Below are 17476 nucleotides of genomic sequence, written 5' to 3'. Positions count from 1 at the left end.
TGACACTTGCAGGCAATGCAGGAGCTTGGTAGGCAGTGTTCAATCTTGGTGTAAGCAGTGTGGTTCCAGAAAAGGACAGGATGCCACATACAATGCTCTGTCTCCATCAGAGCAGCCAAACCATGGCATTGCAAAGCCTAAGGCATGGCCTGGCTAAGGCGACAGGCAGAACTACTACCCTCTGTAGTCCTACATGGCGCAGTCCTCTTAATGCTGCCTGCCCTGGGGTGCAGAAACTACATGGCGCAGTCCTCTTAATGCTGCCTGCCCTGGGGTGCAAACTGGGTGAGGGCAGCAAAGTGTTAAACTGCAGTGGACCCAGGTAATTAAACCAGCCCCCACTCCTCCAGTCCCTGCCACACTTGTAAAACCCTCAGCTGTAGGCAGGACATGAGAGAGCAAGGAAATAAATCAAGAGGTGGCTTTGGCAGGCTCTTGATCCTGGCTATAGGGACGAAGAGGGTGAGGCTCTGAATGCTAGAGCTAGCGGAAGGGAGAAGTGGCAGTGAAGAGAAGGCTCATTCCAGGGCCTGTTTTCACACCATGTGAGAGAGAGAGAGAGATACGAGAGGAAACGGGAGATATGGACTCTAACAGCAGCTGAATCTCTGCCCCAATTAGCAACACTCTGTTGATCTCCAACAAGCTACGTTGACTTATGGCCCTCCGAGGATTAGGCTCAATGTGTTTGTTTTTCCTCCGGAGCTAACTGTGCAATGGACGTTTTCTGGGGATGAGGATGCTGGTAAATTTGCCAGTTGTGCCATTCTGTTTTCCTTCAAGACCTTCAGCGTGGGTACATCTACACTGTGTTTTAAAACCTGCAGCAGCGAGTCTCAGAGCTCAGGTCTGCAGACTCAGCAGGGCTCAGGCTACAGCCGTGTAGATGTTGCGACCTGAGCTGGAGCTCGGCCTTCAAAACCCGCCCTCCTCCTCAGGCTTCAGATTCTGAGCTCCAGCCTGATCCTGAATGTCTACAAACAGCTATTTTTAGTGCTGTTGCATTAGCCCCCGGCCTGAGACTCACTGCAGCGGGTTTTGAAATGTAGTGTAGATGTACCCCATGATTCCTTTCTAAGATGGAAGCAGCATTATTACAAACCTCAAGAGATTAGGTGCCATTCTAAAGCTACAGCTCCTCAGTTGCTGGTCAGCTCATACTCCGTGGTGAATTTCATCCAGGAGAATTTGTCCGTGACTTGCCCTCCTTTGATTTAATAGAAAATAAAAACTCAAACTCAATTTAATTCTTGGCAGTGGTACCTGAGTCATCAGAAAGCTTGGCTGATCAGAGGCACCTAATTAACTGCAGGGCAGTGATTAGCCGGAACAGCAGCTATTTCCTTTCAGAGTGGATATTGTCAGACAGTGACTGGGCAATCTGTGCACCTAATCCACTCTTTCCTCTCCTTGGATTTGAAGTGTACTTGACCCTTATTAAACCAGTCACTGACATTGTGCCCAGAGATGCTTGAGCTCACTGCAAAATCGTAGTGGTGATCACCACAAGGTGGAAGGGAGATGCCAGTGTGTCAGCTGCTGTAGCCAGCTGTGTGAGTGTTTCCTGTTAGACCAATGTGTAGGGAGCCTGAATCCAGGAACAAATTAAAGCCACCACCAGAAATCTTGAGAGTCTGAGTCCGGGAGATGACTGACGTGGTATATGATTCTTACAGCAGTTGAAGATCTGGCCACCCAACAGGTACAATCTTTTTCCCCTGGCACAGACAAACACCACAAAGACTAGGACCAGCACATGGACTTAGGAAAGATAGATTAAATGTACATTTGCTCCAGGTCAATAGAAAACATCAGGTGGAGGATCCTTAGACTTTGTATTAAAGTCCTTGAGATCACTTGTTTCTGAGGAGAAATTCCCCTGGCATGAAGTTCCAAAGTGTTATGTTGGATGTCTGGAGGACTACCCTTCTGTTGGATTCACTGTAAGCACCAGCAGTTAAACAACCTTGAAAAACATGAAAAGATGACAAACTCTGCTTGGAAGGGTACCTCTCAACTGACCCTCATTGGTAGAGATGGCATGACCTAGTGGATGGGGCACTGACATGAGAGTCAGGAGACCTTCCGAGTTCTCCCACTCACCTGCTGTGTGACCCTGGGCAAATCTCTTCTTCTCTGTGCTTTTGTTTCCCCTCTTCTTGTCTGTTTGAACAATAAGAGCTTGCTATGTGTGTTAATGTCTAGCACAGTGGGGCCCTGATCCAGGTTTCTGCTCAAGAAAGAGATCTTGGAGTCATTGTGGATAGTTCTCTGAAAACATCCACTCGATGTGCAGTAGCAGTCAGAAAAGCTAACAATGTTAGGAACCATTAGGAAAGGGATAGATAATAAAACAGAAAAATCATAATGTTGCTATGTAAATCCATGGTATGCCCACATCTTGAATATTGCGTGCAGTTCTGGTGGTTCCATTTCAAGAAAGATGTATTAGAATTGGAAAAAGGACAGAGAAGGGCAATAAAAATGATTAGGGGCATGGCACAGCTTCCATGTGAGGGGAGATTAAAACCACTGGGACTGGTCAGCCTAGAAAAGAGATGACTAAGGGGGATATGATAGAGGTCTATAAAATGACGAATGATGTGGAGAAAGTGAATAGGGACCTGTTATTTATCCCATCACATAGCACCAGAACTAAGCGTCATCTGATGAAATTAATAGGCAAGAGGTTTAAACAAACAAAAGGAAGTACTGCTTCACACAACGCACAATCAGCTTGTGGGACTTGTTGGGGATGTTGTGAAGGCCAAAAATATAACTCGGTTCAAAAAAGTTAGATCAATGCATGGAGAATAGGTCCATCAATGGCTATTAGCTGAGATGGTCAGGGACACAACCCCATGCTCCAGGTGCCTCTCAACTTCCAGCTGGGACTGGACGGCGGGAGGGATCACTTTAAATAGCCCTGTTTTGTTCATTCCTTCTGAGGCGTTAGCAGGCAGCATACTGGGCTAGATGGACCAATGTTCTGACCCAGTATGTTTGTTCTTAGGGGACATTTAATCTTCTGGTTTTAATTTCTGTAATGGACATGGCAAGTGTAAAGAACCCGTGTGGGCTGTGGTGTGGACGTGCATGTCTGCGACTCTGCACTGCCAGAGAGGGGCCAGGATTTATGCAATCCAAAAGGCAGTTCAACTTTGCTGCTTGGCTAATCTCGCACCTGTAGATAAATGGCTTTTTCCCTTCTGCCAATTAGCGAATTAGATTGAAAATGCAGGTGTCCCGGAGCTAGTATGCACCACAGGCCAACAAAGCCCAGTGCCTCTTTGAGGATTGCTGATGCGTGGGACTGTCTCTTGCAAATGTATCAAGTGCAGTTTTCTTTGATTATCACCTACTGCAGTGTGTGTGTATGTGTGAGTGAGTGAGAGAAGCCTGTCCTGGTCCCCTGTGCAGCCTGCAATATAGGGCAAGAGGGTATGTGGCTAGAGAGCACTTTTCCCCTGCTGGGTTGGTGGAATGGCCTATAAGCAGCTGTGGGAAGCTACTGTAAATTGGAGCAGCCTCTGGGGCTGCTCCGATTTATGCTGGGGAACAAATATGCCTCTAGCCAGGCTCAGAATTCCAGAGGCCCAAAGGAGGCTTCAAGCCATCTTTGCTTTCTCTGCTCCACCCTGGGCTGTACCTCTGGAGAGGTGCCATTCAGAACCTCGCCCAATAGTGATCCAGGTTCTTATACCATGGCATCAGCATAGTATCCAAGCTCCTCACAAGATGATGTGTTTTAAGAGGTGGATACTTTGCGTCTGATCGCTCTCCTTGAGGTGATCTGTATCCTAGTACCAATCCCTTCATAAGACACTCAGTTTTGGGGGTGGGGGAGGGGGCATGGGTAATGTTTAGGATTTGTACGTGGGGAAAATGGAATCTTACAGCTTGGGCACTGTTATGTGTATCCTGTGGTACTGGGGACTGTGCCTTTTAAGGGCTAAGCATCCCAGACAGAGAGTCTGGGTGGGGTCAGTGATGAGCTGCCAAAATCTTAACAACCGGTTCCCTATAAAAAGTTCTGATTTAAGGGGTGGAGCAGGGGAGGGGCAGGGGGAGACATGGCCGGGGGCCCCTGCAGGGCCTGGGACAATTGCCTCACTTGCCCCCTCCCCTCCCCTCTGGCCAGCCCGGGAGCTTGCAGCAGGACCCCCACACACACCTTGCTGGGCCTCTCAAAAAGCGGCAGCAGGACGACTCCGGAGCTCAGCTGAGCCGCCCAGCTGGTGCCGGTGGCTGGCCACGCCGCAGCTGGGGGGAAGCGGGGGAAGGGCCAGGGGAGCCTCAGCCTCCCCAGCTGGGAATCCTGGGAGCAACAGGATGGTCCGGCCCGCAGACCGGAGTTCTTTGCCCACCCTCTGGCCCTTTAACAACCGGTTCTCCATGGAGGTCTAATTTTAGCAACTGGTTCTTGGGAACCTGTGGGAACCGGCTCCAGCTCACCACTGGGTGGGGTGCTGTGAAGTTTGTTGTTATGCACAGCACTTGGACTTGGACACAGAGCTGAGCTCTTGCAAGTACATAGGCCTGGCTCCACAAAGGGACCTGGACATTGCACCACCTAACTTTCAGATCCCTAGAAAATCCCTGGAACAACAATGGGATCCACAAAGCCTGAGTTAGGCACCTAGACTCCCTGTACAATGCATGGGGGTTGGAGGGGAGATAGAGTGGAATCCCCAAAAGCCAGTATGGTAGGTGGGGAGCTGCTAAGCCAGTCAATGGGAGATGCTGATGAGGGGAGTGTCCTAAGCCTTGCCCACCCTCAGACTTTGGTGCTTAAATCCAGGCTGCTGGGAGGTGCCTGTCTCTGGCTACAATCCACAGCTGGGAACCCTCTCCTGGAGTCAGGCAGCTTAGGTGCACCAAAGGACTTGTGAGAGGAGGTTAGGCAGGTACCTAACTCCACACAAGGCAGCCGAGTGGGGGAGAGGAGGCTGGCAGGAGGAGGATGACCTCCCTTAAGACCGTTAGCCCAGGGGTTAGGGTACACTCTTGGGATGAGAGACGCTCAGTTCAAGTCCCACCTCTGCCCGATAAGGAGATGGGATTTGATCAGGTGTTCGCCACCTCTGAGGTGCGGGACCTAGCCACTGGACTGGAGGGCAATTCTTACTCAGTCTGGTCCAATTAATATTGAATTCAAGTGGAACAACTTCAGCAGGAGAGATGGAGGAGGACTCATATCAGACTACCCCATAGCCTCAGGGTTAGCGCTCTCACCTGAGAGGTGGTTGATCTCTGTTCACATTCCTTCTCCTCATCAGGCGAGATAGATGTTCCTCTGCCTATCTCCCTCTGTGGATCGCTCTGGAGTTCTGGCGGCGGAGAGGGGTCCTGACGTCTAGAATGAGGCAGCACTGCTCATGCCTGGAGGCAGAAACAAAGGTACCTAGAGAACTTTTACAGCAAAAATCTTAATCTCAACATGAGTTTAGGCACCACTGAGTTAGGCAGCAGCCAAATGGGGGGTTTGTGAATTGTAGCGGTGCCTAAAAATGGGACTTAGGTGCCTATATCTAGGGTTAGGCACCAAAACCTTTATGGACTGGGCCTGAGTGATCACTGGACACCTCATATACTTTCTGAGAAGTTTCTCTGCATATAGAAGGGATTCTGCACAGGTCTGTTATTAGGGTGACCAGATGACAAACATGAAATATCGGGACGTGGGGGGCGGGGACGGAGCAAAAAAAAAAAAAAAAGCCAGAGCGCCCCCTGCCACCAGGCGGCAGTGGCACAGCCCCGTCTCCACCCAACTCTCAGCTCTGACCCCCAATACACTCCCAGCTCCCCCATCCCCTCGCTCCTGGGCCCCAAGCTGTGCAGCCGAGCCACGCTCCGGACCCCTCTTGCAGCTCCCGGCCCAGCCGCTCCCGGGCTTCATTGCACCAGCCCCACAGCAGAGGCTGCTCCACTCTGCCCCGCCCGGGACACTCGCCCCGGGCAGCCCCGCTCCGGCTGCAGGGAACTCGGGGACCCCCCCCCGGGCAGGGGGCAAACCAGGCAGCCGGGCCCGGCCCCTCCTGGCAGGAGCGTGTCTGCCCCACACGTGTCTCCGCCCCCCGCCCAGGCCCTGCCTGCTCTGCGCTGCCCTGCAGGCTGCAGGGCTGGAGCAGCCTCCGTGCTGCGCTCCCAGCCCTGGCCATGGCCCGTGTGCAAACCTGGGAGGGAGGAGGAATGTCGCATGCTTGGGGAAGAGGTGGGGCCAGGGCGGGGAGTTGGGGAGGGATCCAATGGGGCAGTGAGGGGCGGGGTTGGGGCAGGTCCAGGGCAGGGATTTGGGGAGGGGTCCAATGGGGGAAGGAGGGGGATGGTCGGGGGAAGTGGGGGGTGAAAGCCCCTCCGGGCTCCGTCTATGCACCGGAGCGGAGGGCAAAATTGCTTGTTTGTCCAGTGTCCCGACCGAACATCGGTCGGGACGCGGGACAAACAAGCAAATATCGGGACAGTCCCGATAAAATCGGGACGTCTGGTCACCCTATCTGTTATGGAGACAGCAGAAATAGCATCTCTCTCCTTATTTTTGGTTGAGGTATTAAGTAGAACATGGTTAATTTGAGACAGGCAGGATAGATGCTTCCTTTGAAGTACTATTGTTTGATAGTTGATCTTTAGTGCTGAGAAATTTTGAGTGGAATTCTGTACTTTGTAGAGGGCTAGAGGGTTGCATTAAAGAAGCTGTTTCTCGTCGAACAGGTTATTTAACTATAGGAAACATGTTTGAGATTATTTTGTTACTCAGAGTATGTAGTATCAGTTGGTAACCAATACTGTAACATTTCAGCTCTGGGACTGTCTCGCTGATGGCATCCCTTGATAAAACAGTAAGGTCCCGACTAAATGAGATCATGGAATTCAGATCGTACAACTAACTGGTGTGTATATGGTGCAGGTGGAAGGGTTCTGCCTAACAATGTCCCTGCTCTAAGCTTCTTTTGAGAGTTTTTCTCCAACTCAGGTGGAAACACAAGAAGTTTATTACAGGAAATTGTCTAGTCAGACAAAATACCGTTCATGGAAGAATTTCAGTTTAAAAAGAGAGGTTTGTGACTGAGAAATGAACCTGATGAAAAGCTGACTGGGAAATAAGAATTGGTTTGAGGTGAAGTAATGGAGGAGTTGAGGAGAGCTGTTTGTAGACAGAAAGATAAGGACTTCTAGCTATTATCCAGCACAGATGTTTGGAGAACTGATTATATGCAGGATATCCCTGGTGCCTGATTTCTCCCCTGCTTTGCTGCTTATGTGGTTATTTACACCTGTGCAAAGGGGGGGTAGGATGCTACTGAACCAAAATCCTCCAATCACTTGCACGGTGTAGCATTTGACATCCGTTGAGCACTCGGTGCAGATATAAATGACCATACAAGGTGCAAGAGTGGAGGATCAGACCCTTGGCCTGTCGCATTTTCAGTCTGAGTTAACGTCTTCGTTGTTTTGACCTCACTTGTGGCCTGATGTAAGTGAGGCTGTTATTTTTCCTTAAGATCAACTTACACCTTAGTTTGTATTTGGCTCAATGACAGTGGTGATGTCCTTGGTGTGGTGTTGTGCATAATGCCCATGTGCAATTGTTGCAACCAGATTGAATTAATACAGCACATGTGAGTACAAAATATTGTGGTTTTAAAATGTATGTGCCTGGCCCCCATCGACTGTAACTGTTGTTATCACAGTCAGAGTACTCGGAACATTGATTAACCCAACAGATCCCTTCATTTTGTGCTTTCTGTTCCATAATTAAGCCATAAGACACAGCAGGGTACAGCTTTTGTGGCATTCATTCGTGTCTAGCGTATTCTGCCTGTGCACTGGGATAAGGCTGTGTTGGCAGCCTGATTTGACACAGGAGTTTTTACTCTGGAATTTCTTAATGTGATTATAAAAATGTATTTGTGTTGGTAATTAAGGGCCTGCTCCTATGCCCATTGAAGGCAATAGTAAGACTCCCACTGGCTTCAGTGGGAGCAAGATCCGACTCTCAGCAGTGTTGGGAGCATTATCCAGTTCCGTAATGAACTGGATTGATTAGGCATGGCTTGGCATTCGTATTAGCCAGTTAAATCACTTGATGCCTCCTACCTGTTTTGCTCGTCTCATGACATGCATTTTAAAATGTGGGTCTCGACCCTGAATCGAATTTTCTTCAGTCTGTGCCGTTATTTTTTGGAGATCTCAGAAATTTAAACCAAATTAAAAATCTCCTTTTGGTTTCAGGCATGGCTCAGCCAAAGTAACTGGAGTCTGGCTGAATCCCAGGGCTGATCTCCCTGGGCTGGCTCAGGTCTGCAAGTCATGATATCCGGGGCTTCAAGGGGAAGAAAAGGAGAAAGTCACTGGCCTTGTCTTGCGCCTGGGCTGCCTCAATACGGAATTCATGGATGCAGCTTCTGATGCAAGAAGGGTTAATATCGTCCCAAACTTTAGCACGTACACAGCCTCACAAACAGGCACAGGCATGCATGTCAATGGCCGTCCCTTCTCCCTGCAGCTCAGGATTTAACGCACCGTATTCTTTGTTTTGCTGTCTATTGTGTCTGTTACCATCTCTGGACTCATTTAGCAATAGCATTGCAATCAGCCCTCCCCCTACCTCCCGGGTGACCAGATGTCCTGATTTTATAGGGACAGTCCTGATTTTTGGGTCTTTTTCTTATATAGGCTCCTATTACCCCCCCCCCCCACCTCTGTCTCGATTTTTCACACTTGCTGTCTGGTCACCCTAGCCCCCCTCTCCCCCCCAGTACTCCCCCCTTCACAGCCCACTTCTTCCAAGGCCTGCAGGACTGGGGTGGGGACAAACTACAGCGCAGAAGGCACCTCCACTGTCTCATCTCCTCAGTGGACAAATCTGGGACCTGTCAGATGCCCAACTAGATCTGAGATGTGGGGGACAAAGCAAAGAAAGAGAGGCTGTCGCCTAGATCCCAGATCCAAACTATTTATGGCTTTATCCATCCACCACCGCTTTGAATTACACTAGAAGGAAACAGCCCTGGGAGCACAGATGTAACATGCTTCCGTGAGTAGGTGGGTACCAGCAAATCTGTGCAGCCTGAAGTTTCCCAGTGGTTTTAAGGTACAGTAATCCTGTCAAGAGGTGCTAGATGCAACAGAACAATTACAACCTTCCAGCTAAAGCCAAATGCAAAAGCTCACAAGCTTCAAAACTCACGTGGGCCTTCACGATCACACACACATTCCCATTCTCTTATGTACACCTGTGCCCATCAGAAGGGAGACCCACAAGTTTACAAACATCTGTATAGGCACGCATGCACACTTGAATTTTGGCTCTGCTCCAGTCTGTCATGGATGCACACACATGCTAATTACACGCCCATGCATGTGTATGCTGCTCACATTATCAGTTCTTACTAATCAAATCATTTACGCAGAGAAGTGAATGCTGATATATCTAATCTCAAGGCTCCAGTTTAAAAACAGAGCTGAAAACAATAAGCAGGATCTAAAGTCACAGTACTGAAACTGTAGGAGCTAAGATGTTTCCATGGAGACACATCTTTGATCTAGTAATAAACAAAGGAGAAGACAGTCCCAATCTAGAAATGCAGAAAGGGCTAATTCCTGCTGGTCCCGTGTCTGTGAAGTTGGGAATCAGAGCAATTGGATCCAAGACTGTTTTTGTGATGCTGCAGGGTCTGTAGTGATGATTAGAATAGGAGGCCCTCCTGCCTGTGCTACACAAGGTTATGAGTGGAGGGCAGCCACGTTTTGGCATATGGTATTTCCTCGGGCAGACAGAACATGTGGCATATCTTTGAGCTGGTTCCATTTGTATCTGCTGTGAGGTCAAGCCAGATGCCTGTAGGTACAACCCTCCCCAAAGCATTAGCCAGCATGTGTTGTGGAACATAGATACCCGTGTTACACAGAGCTTTGATATGCACCATGCAGTAAGTGGCATTCTGATTTTCTTCTTGAGTGGCGAGAAGTGATTTTGGCCATGGGGAACATACCGAGGCATGCCGCCTTTATGGATGGGGTGCAGAGGGGATGTACAAGGAGTGCAGCCTTTGGATGGGACGTAGAAGAGTACCTCATTTTACTGGTATGGGAAGAAGATTAAAAGCTTTTACCATGTTGACATGGGGTTTGTGGTCATGTGCATATATCTTTGTAGCCATATATAATGAACCTTGGCTCCATACAGAATGTCTTTAGGGGTGTGAGGATAGGAGGCTGGATCACCCCTTTGAAGGAAACCTGTCCACATGCACTAGGCCAGTGTATTCCACTCACAAAGATGCATGTTGACAGATGAACATGTTCATATTGGCTTGAATGCCTAGCTGCAGTATCTATACAGTACCTGTGTGGATATTGTATTCATGGATCTGTGTACATGTGCAGGGGCGGCTCTAGGATTTGCGCCGCCCCAAGCAGGGCGGCACGCTGCGGGGGACGCTCTGCCGGTCGCCAGTCCCGCGGCTCCGGTGGACCTCCTGCAGACGTGCCTGCGGATGCTCCACCGGAGCCACGGGACCAGCGGACCCTCCGCAGGCATGCCTGCGGGAGGTCCACCGGAGCTGCCTGCCACCCTCCCATAGGACGCCGCCCCAAGCGCGCGCTTGGCGCGCTGGGATCTGGAGCCGGCCCTGTACATGTGCAGCAGGCTTGCGTGTCCGCATATTTCTGCATATCTATTTGTAAGTTTCTCACTTCCCTTTACTTCTAGGTGGTGCCTTTGTCACTTCCTATCTGTCCCGCTGATTATTGGATGTGGACAGATTCAGCTGCCTTATCTTTGTTTCCAACAAGGCCACTGCATCAGCCATGCAAGGTTTTTCTGAGAGGTTGTGAAGTTACATAATACCCAGGGTGAGTGAGCTCTGTGTGTACTCTGATTTTGATCCCTTCCAGTAATTCTCATTTGTACATCTCAGCCTTATGGGCATTAAACTCCGAAAGGTGGCATCTCCCAATCAGAATCACACTTGCTTTTTTTCTTAGGACCTGTCTACATTAGGGAATTTGCATTGCTACACAGGTCTCCCATGTCTATACCAATGCAAGTTTCACTAAAGCATATAGGCTCTTCACAGCCTGCGTTACCTTTGAGAACTCAGCAGCAGTCTGCCTGTTGTTAATTGTATCGTGATAGCACCTAAAGGCCCCTTTCTCACTGTACAAGTGCATGGTAAGAGACAATCCCTGTCCTGAAAGGCTGACAGTCTAAATAGGCAAGACAGACAAAGGGTGTGAGAGGAAACAGGCACAGAGAGGTGAAATGACTTGCTCCTGCAGGTCAGTGGCACAGTTAGGAATAGGAATTAGGTCTCCTGAGTGCTAGGTTAGTGCACTATCCACTAGACTATGCTGTCTAATACTAAGATGATTTCCTGACACAGAGAAATTGAATTAATTAATTGCCCTTCTCTTTGGTGGGATTTGTTATTTATCCCAAGAAAATGCTACTGCCAAACTGGGCCCAGGCTTCAAAGGTGTTCGACATTTGTATAAAGTGCCCGTGATTTGTGTGCGTAAAATTATATGTATTGGACTGCAAGAAAAACACTGCGGGATTGATTCTCTCATTGGTGAGAAGGATTCACTTGTGTCATTTCTTCCTCTTTTCCTCACACACCCCAGACCTGGGTTAGGAGGCTCACTGATGGCATTTTGAAAGAAACAAATGAAGAGAAGTTGTTTGCCAAGAGTCAGATCTGACTTCCGTTAGTCACTGAAAAGACTCCCAGCTGGATCAGACCCTGTCGAGCCCAATTATCCCTCGGCTTACATCTAAAATACCAAAGATGATTTTCTATCACTTTATCAACATTGACTGTGAGGATATTGGACCTCTAACAGGCTCTCAGGGAATTGGGATGAATGGAGGAAACCAGCACGAGTCCCCCAAAGCTCCTGTAAGCCCAGGAGATGATTGGAATATTTATCATAGGTCATGAATATTGCAGGAATCTTCCTTGTGAAACATAGCCTGTATAGAAAGCTGTGGGTAATCTCTCCCGGGGTGAGACTGCAACCACCACCTACTGTAAAGCTCTATTTTAGACCCCCATATCACTCTGGCTTGGCCTGGAAATTGCCAGATTGACCCTAGACACCAAGAATGCTGAGCTGCAAGTAATTAAATACAAACAAGCAAACCCCCTCATTTGAAATGTTAATTTTTGTCTCACTCTCGCTCAGAAATGGCTCGTAGCTACTAAACTTGCCATGTTGTCAGCTTGTCTTGAAAATTTATGCACCAGCTATTTTTGCAAGAAAATCGGATGAAATGAAATGAAATTAACAGTTTTTGCTGTGGAGACCTTGGAGCCCAAATCTGCAGCCACTGATTTCAATGGGAGTTGTGGACCTGTGTTGGTTGTGGGGTTTTTTTTCTTTCACAGCCCAACAACCTTAAAGAATAGCCCTGGGTTAAGGACTTTGGGTTATGATGAAATACACATTTCTTTGTGCTTGATAAGAACATGTTTGATTATGTGTGGGCCATGTTCGGTTTTATGAAGGTTGTAGCTATTCATTTCCTTGGTTTTAAGAGCTTGGGTTAGTGAATATGAGAGGTTTGTACAAATGCTGTCACTTAGCAACCACAGCTGTTTTTTGAAATGCAGCTTTCTATTAGAATATAACAAGAATTGTAATCTGTGCCTCACTCTCATGGAAGGGGTTTATATTAGACAATGATGGATTCCAGCACTAAACTGTATCTTCAGTGCATGAGGATTATCCTAGTGGAGGGACATGCCTAGACTAGGAAAATCGGTTGTGTTAGCTAATGCATTTTAACTTCACTAGGTGCGAAGTCCCAGCTAAAATCCTGTTAGAGTGAGTCATGTTTTAAAATGTGTGTCTGGTTGCGATCATGTGACCTATTTTCCTACTCTAGACATGCCCTGTCTCTTTATTCAGTTCTTTCAGTCTGGTCTCCGCATAGCCTGGGACTCAGCTGGGAGCCTCACTTGTGAAAGTGGAAGAAATGAAGTCTGCCTAGGACTGCGGCGGGGTGGACCATGCCCTGAGGTCCCCTGGCTAGAGGCCTCGTGGCCTTGCCACAACCCACTCCAGCAAAGGGCAGTGGAGAGGGTCCTCCAAGCTGCCTAGAGTGACTGTGTGGAACACAGCCAATCAGAAAGGGGCTGTAGGGAACAACCAATCAGGGCCCAGCAGGCTAGTAGAAGAAGAGTTGCAGGGCCAGAGTGAGCTCAGTTCCTTTTTCCTTGGAGCTGGAGGAGTGTGTACTGGCTGAGGGAGCTACAGGACGTTAGACAGAACAGTGCTGGCAGAGACTGGCAGGAGTGAGAAGGAGCTCTGGGCTGGTGGCAGGGACTCAACTAGGACAAGGTCCTGAGATAAAGGTGAAGAACATGCTGGGGCCACAGAAAGGTGGTCCAGGGAATCATAGCAGCTGGGGCAGCTTAGTTAAAAGGACACTGCAGATGGCTACTTTCTTTAGGGTCCTTGGGCTTGGATCTGGAATTCAGGGAGGGCCTGGGTCTGCCCACCAACCACTGGGAAAGTGGCCTGGACTTTGATGCACCCCATAAGGGGAACTGAACTCTTTTAGTTGCCAGCAGAAAAGCTGGGCCCAGAGAGGGTGAGGACATTGCCTCTAAGAAGAGAGCCATGGAGTACGGTTCAATACCAGGGCCAATGCCATTTTAAAGACTGCTGGACTAATTAAGGGCCTGAGCCCAGGGAGGGCTACAAGAAAGAGAGGCCAACTGAAGGGTTCTGGGTTAGGCCCCCATTCAACTGGAAGGAGTTTTTATTTCACATATAGACTGTGTGTGACTTGGCTGGAGGGCTGAGGCCATGTCTATGCTTACAAGCTTACAGCGGCACAGATGTGCCGATACATTTACTAATGTGAAGTTAGGCTCTTATCTAAAGTTTTGGTTTTAGTCACAGCACTGTGCTATAGCTATGATAAATGTTCCTTGGAAATGTCTTGGGCCTGGTCTACATACAGGGCTTACGCTGGTACAGTCGTTGGTTAGGGATACGATTTTTTTTTTTAATTTAAACAGAAATTGTTGTCCAACGCCCAGTGTGGATGCAGTTAAATGGTATCAAAATAACTTTTCTACCAGGATAGCTTATGTCCTTCCTGTATGGGAATAAGCTATACTAGTATGACTGCATCTACACTAGCAAGGTTGCAACACTTTAATTATATCAGGGTCACTGCATCCACACTGGGGAGGGGATGAGGGAGGAGATTGTACTACTCTAACCATACTAGCATAGTTAAAAAGTGATACAACTTATGTGTGCAAGTCCTTCTTTGCTCCTCATTGTGCATTTTAAAACTGTGTAATGCAGCAGGAACACATGGGTGTGTTTTAATTTGCTATTTAAAATCCAGAGAACATTCTCCACCCAGTTGTAACAATTGTATTCATGTATCAGAGGGGTAGCCGTGTTAGTCTGGTTCTGTAGAAGCAGCTAAGAATCCTGTGGCACCTTATAGACTAACAGATGTTTTTGCAGCATGAGCTTTCGTGGGTGAATACCCACTTCTTCGGATGCAAGTCATTCAATTGTATTCATTGGTCAAATGCAGAGCATAAATGAATACAGTTGTTCCATTAACCCATATCTCTTAAAGGAAAATGTCATTTTGAAAGTGTCTCATATATGTAATACAAACAGATCTCTGGTGAAGAATGTACATTTCTACAGGCATGTGTGACGATTACATTTTAAAAGCCACCCACCTATGGGAAGGAAACTGGTTAGGCAGTTTCACTATGAAAAATCGCATTACAATTTATACAGGGGGAATCAGCAGTAACACCTTTGTTGTGGCCTTTGTCAATTGCTTTTGCGAACAGTGGCTTTGCATACTAAGAAGTACAGTTCTAACAGAGACGTCCAAGCCATACTCTGCAACCGGCTTCATCTCTTCAGACAGAGACATATCAGCGCAGAGCTGCTGGTAGCAAAAAATGCTTGTTTTCTTGTGCTCTCTGTTGGTGACTCTGCATGAGCCAATAAAGGGACAAATCCTTTCTCCTAAGCTGTGCTGAAATTTGTTGAATAAAGAAGTAATGAATTTCACATCCCCTTATATATCATGCAATAGGACTTATACTGCAAGTGTTTAGAAAAAGCTCCTATGAAATAAGCTTCTGCTCTGATGCATCTTTATACTCTAAATGTGGATACAACAGGCCGCAGCCTAAAGTTATTACTCAGATTAATAGCTGATGGCAATGGGGAATTTTGCTTATGGGTTGTATTGTGTGTATGGAAAAGGCTCCCTATGGCAGCAGCTAATGTTCTAAGTTATAAAAGCTACAACGCTTTCACAGTGGCCCCTGCAAAACGAGGCAGTGTGGGCATTGCTGGATTCCCTCCACCATAACACGTGTTATGAATGCTGATGAGCACATGTTCTTGTTCACGTACCTACAAAATCCCTTCCCCAGCATGAATGATGGCTGTTGCTGTCAGTACTCTGGATATACACAATTTAAGGAGACCACTACCCCAGCCTAGAGGCTGAAGTGTTAGATAGCAAAACCTGCAGTTTTGTGGTGGTGTATTCAGTGTGCATATTTCTGAACAGGCAGGGTATGTGCTCTGTAGGCCCTGATGAAGATTCTGTCTGAGCCGAACCCTGGTCTCTGCATTGGGGGTGAGAGTGTAGGGGTCTGCTATGAATTTAGCAAGGCACTCTCCTTGGGAAAAGCCCACATCATGAGGTGCTGTGATCACTGGAGCTCAGGAGTGAAGGGCAATATAGGCAAACTGCTTAAATTCTCAACGCCATGGCAGACTATACCAGAATATATTCAGGGATTGGGATGATGCTCTTGCTGCAGGACAAGAGTAGTTCTTTAACTTTAATCTGCTCGATAAATTGGAAGCCTTGCAAGGGCTTGGACTTACAGTCCTGACTCACCAAGAGATCAGAATGTCCTGGAGGAGACATCACTGTACCGGGAAGGGTAAACCATTGCCAGGAGGCAGATCAGGCCACGGGCACTGATCTCTCTCCTTATAGAACAGCACTAGATGACCAAGGTAGGAGGCTCATTTATTTTAAATTTGCTTGTTAGATTTTTGTTGGCACTGGGGCATTTTTCAGCAGCAAAGGCAGAACTCCCTGGGGGTCTGGAACAAGTCTAGGATATGCCATTCTGGAGATAGAGACACGACATGAACCGGGCTTTTCTTTTCAAGGGTGCAGTAAGAAAACATTCTACTTAACTCTAAAAACTGAACACCGGGGGGAGCCCAGTGGCTGAGGCTGTTGTGCCAGAACTCAGTTTCAATTCCTCTCTGAGCTGGCTCTCTGCCCTTACAAGCACCTAGGGGAATGCACCAGGTGCTGGCTGTGTCATGGTGTTCATTTACAAGTCAGGCAGCTAAGGTTTTGGTTTAAACAAGATTTATAACATCCCTAAGCACTAGCTGAATTTTTCTGCAGCAGGGAAAGTAGGGTTTTCTTTGCTGCTCTTTACCTCCCTTGATCTTTCCACCTCCCTGCCACTTTGCTGTTATGCTGCTGATTTTCATGCTGCTCAGCTCTTCCCCCCTCTTGTTGGATATGTGATTCCAGTCTCAGCCTCCCAGCACTAATGCAAGTCTTGAAGAACAGAGTGCAGTGAACAGACACATGCAAGGAACAATAAAGGAGGTCAAAACAGAAAGATCAGACGAAATGGAAGCTGTGCAAAAGTCAGTATTGTTTTTAGCCTAACTGCTGAAGTTTGAGAGCTTTTCAGTACAATACTGTTTATGAAAGTTCCAAAATTAATCCTCCTGTCACCTCCACTTGCAGACAGATGAATAAGATGCTAATTCACACTGCAGATGTAAGTAGCCCTCCCTGTCCATCACTCCAGACTGTATGTCTTTCTCTGGTGGCATATAAATCATGCACTGTGTAAGGTGGCTTCTGAATACAAGCAGGCAGGGCCCTAAACTTAGCTTCACCATCACTTCTAGCTAAAGGTGACACACAGAGGAAACAAAACAGGTAGAGTCGAGTGGCCTGGGAAGCAGGAGACCTGAGTTCTAGTCCTTAACCTTCCACACCTGTAAAAGGTGGTAATTGTACTTGTCTTTCTTTGGGTAGTTGTTTGGATTCCTTTAATGAAAGGCATTACCTAAAAAGTGTCCCTGGTTGTGATCTAATAACCCCACTCTCTTGCCCTTTAAACAGGTCAGAGAATGCCCTGCAACGTGTGTGGTGCTAGCTTTGGAGAACAATCCATCCAGCAGACACGGCTGCAGCAGTTGAGTGAAACAATCTACGCTTCCTTAAATTATCCAGACTCCTCTTGACTAACCCTCCCAGCTTCTGCAAGTGCCATGTAGGGTAAGGATCTGGCCATCTTGGTCTTATTATTATACTTTTTTTTCTTTCTTCAGTCAGATACAGCCCAAGGCTTGTATATCGTCATCAAAGGCTGCTCCTTCCAGTTGCCATAGGAGAGCTGGAGCTCTTATGTAGAAAGCT

General features: G+C 47.7%; 1 long non-coding RNA gene across 3 annotated transcripts in view; it reads left to right on the top strand.

Annotated features, from left to right (window-relative positions):
• LOC123344450 overlaps positions 1–17476 on the top strand; it is a 30942-nt gene that overhangs the window by 3920 nt on the left and 9546 nt on the right. For all 3 annotated transcript variants that reach the window (XR_006572555.1, XR_006572554.1, XR_006572556.1), the window contains exons 3-4: positions 5280–5400; positions 17180–17335. This is a non-coding gene — a long non-coding RNA (uncharacterized LOC123344450). The remainder of the gene's footprint in view (positions 1–5279; positions 5401–17179; positions 17336–17476) is intronic.

This window comes from Mauremys mutica, chromosome 11 (genome assembly GCF_020497125.1).
Source record: "Mauremys mutica isolate MM-2020 ecotype Southern chromosome 11, ASM2049712v1, whole genome shotgun sequence".
NCBI lineage: Eukaryota > Metazoa > Chordata > Testudines > Geoemydidae > Mauremys > Mauremys mutica.
This window is presented reverse-complemented; position numbering and strand designations above follow the sequence as displayed.